This window comes from Chrysochloris asiatica, unplaced genomic scaffold (assembly GCF_000296735.1).
Source record: "Chrysochloris asiatica unplaced genomic scaffold, ChrAsi1.0 scaffold00198, whole genome shotgun sequence".
NCBI classification, from domain to species: domain Eukaryota; kingdom Metazoa; phylum Chordata; class Mammalia; order Afrosoricida; family Chrysochloridae; genus Chrysochloris; species Chrysochloris asiatica.
Genome location: NW_006408716.1, coordinates 3,658,350 through 3,661,340, shown reverse-complemented (window position 1 = coordinate 3,661,340; position 2,991 = coordinate 3,658,350). Strand labels below are relative to the sequence as shown.

The 2,991-nt window shown below is 41.9% G+C and overlaps 1 pseudogene; it reads left to right on the top strand.

The window, feature by feature from the left end:
- The first annotated feature begins 1,511 nt into the window (after positions 1-1,511).
- LOC102817947 lies at positions 1,512-1,916 on the top strand (annotated as a pseudogene).
- The last annotated feature ends 1,075 nt before the right edge of the window (positions 1,917-2,991 follow it).

The window sequence follows — 2,991 nt, the reverse complement described above, 5'->3', positions numbered from 1 at the left end:
TCTTTTTTCCTTTCTTGCCTAATTTTACATCTTCCTTACTTTGAAGTTGGACTCTTATCTATGATTTCAACTTGATATTTTGCTAAATTGCCCGAAGAGCCTAGATCTGAGACACTATCCACTTTAATCAAGGTTTCAAAACTCCTTTTCCTGACCTTTTCTTGAAAGATCTTCATCTCTCTTAGCCCAATAAATAGGTGAAACCCAAGTGCCATCTCTAACACCACTCTGTAAGCTGGCCCATTTCTCACTGTCTCCCCTGCTGCTGACCTAGTTTGAGTCAGTCTCATTGTTCACTTGCATTGGAGTAATAATGCTGACCTGGTCTGTCTGCTCATCTTTGCCACCCCTTTGCCCTCATTCTTCTCACAGCAGCAGCGAAAAGACTCACTTCGATGTAAATGAGATTTGCTTACAACTTTCTGATGACTTTCCCTCTCTTTCAAAGGAAAAAGTTTTCCATGTTTTATCTTCATCTTCCAGAACTTCAGGAATTCTCAAAGTTCACCTATTGTACTCCTACACTGGCCTTTGCTGGGCTCTAACCTTGCAAGGCAGATATCTACTTCAAAGGAATACGCTCACCTAAATAATCCCAAAGTTGTTATTGCTGTTGTTAAGCACCATGGAATCAGTTTGGACTCAGAGAACTCTTGTATAGGGTTTCCAAGAGGCAGCTAGTGGGTTTCCTAGAACTGCCAATGCTGAGATTCAAACCACCTTTGCAGTTCAGTGCATTATCCTGAAGTACCAAGGACTCCAATCCCAAGATACAGTCATTCATTTTCTTTATATTTCTTTTCCTCACAGAAGATTGGGATTTTATCACTTATTGGTACTTAGTGGAGGTCAGAAAACAGATGTTAACTGAATGAACTCTGGCCACTGCAGCCAGGATGGGGACATCTCTCCATCTGTCCCCTCACAATTTTAGTTCTTGCTACAATGTTCATGTGAGTGTGGGGGTTCTGTACAATAATCACTGGACTGCTACCAAAAGGTCAGCAGTTCAAACTCAGTAGCTTCTCTGCAGGAGAATGATAAGGATTTCAGCTCCTGCAAAAGTTACAGCCTTAGAAACAGTAAGCTTAGCTGTTATGAGTTGGAACTCATTGGACGCATTTAGTAGCAAAAGTAACAACATGAATCTCTTATCTGCCCAATAGAAGTCAGGATATACTTAGCAGGAAAATGTAGAATAACGAAACGGGATCCATATCTCTCACATAAAACTAACTCAATGGATCAAAGATCTAAATGTAAAATGTAAAATGATAAAGATCATCAAAGGAAAAATAGGATCATACTAAGGATTCTAATACATGGAATAAATATACTAAGAAACATAACCAAAACAAATAAATAGCAAAATACAAACTAGATGACTGGACTTCCTAAACATTAAACATTTATATGCATTTAAAAAATCACCAAGGTGTCTGCGGAGTCTGGAAGCTGCACTGTTCCTCGGGGACGCTGGTGTATGTCCTGCCATGGACTTGTTTTCCGATATGACTGTGCCTGTGGAGAAGGCCATGACCCACTACACCCTAGAGGACATCCAGAAGCGCAACAACAGCAAGAGCACCCGGCTCATCCTGGACCACAAAGTGTACGAGCTCACCAAGTTCTTGGAGGAGCATCCTGGTGGAGAAGAAGTCTTAAGGGAAAAATCTGGTAGTGATGCTACCAAGAACTCTGAGGATTTTGGTCATGCTAAAGATGCTAGAGAAATGTCCAAAGCATATATCACTGGGGAGTTTCATCCAGATGACAGACCAAAGCTAGCTAACCCTTCGGAAACTCTTAACACGACTCTCCATTCTAATTCCAGTTGATGGACCAATTGGATGCTCCCAACCATTTCAGCCCTAGTGGTAGCCATGATGTACCGCTTGTACATAGCAGAAGACTAACCCCTTCTCAGAAGCCAAGAAAGAATGCATTGAGAAGCCACTTCAATGATCTACAGCCACTGGCAGACTTGTCCACTGAAAACGATTGCAATGTGACTGTCTCCCACTCTCTCTCCTACATTAGAAACAAAACAAAATGAAAAGATCTGCTCTGTTCTTTCTACCCTTGAACTTGTCTTTCAGAGAGTGCCTTTTTATTCATCAATGTTATGTTGATGTTTCCCAGGATGTAACTCAGGAGTCCTGCTGTGGCGCTGTGAGCTAATGTATCGGATTGCAAAGTTATTTGAACCGCAACTGTTGGTGGTTCAAACTCACCAACTGCTCCTTGAAAACCCTATACAGGGTCCCTATGTGTCAGAACAGACTCGATGGCACGTAACGACTATATAACTCAATTATGTGACTGTTAAAAAATCATCTGGTTTTGAACCTGTCCCACCACGCTTGTCTGTCTGCTTGGCATGCCATTGTCTTTGGCATTCAGAATCCATGCTCATTAAGCAACATCCCTTAGTGTTCTTGTCCACCTGAAGGCAGGTGTGATCTGAGGTAAGAGAAGACTTCTCCCTGAACGTCTTTGTATCTCATCCACTGACCAAGTACCTCACGTTTTTATCAAGGAAGTGAAGGAAGATCTGGAAAGTATAGCCTAAAGGTTTCCACTTGTTGTTTTTACCTGAAAATAGGTGAGAAAAAGAAAAGGTAGGATGCATAAAAGAGCCTTCATCTGTTCTCTGATCAGGAACACAATGGCATATACGCCCTTGAAATCCGAGAGAAAACCACATCTGCCAATTCGCTCAGCTTCAAAATAGCCTCCCAAGGACAGTATCAGTATTGTGAGTTACATATCTTAAACATTCCTTGGCGGTGGTGGTTATGTGCCATGGAGTCAGTTCCGACTCAGAACGACCCTCTTCAGGGTTTCTGAGGCAGTACATTTTTATAGGAGCAGAAAGCCTCTTCTTTTTCCTGTGGAATAGCTGGTAGTTTTGAAGAGCTGACCTTGTGGTTTGCAGTCTGATTAATAACTGCTACACAACCAGCACTCCTTAGTAAAGGCCAAAGTGTT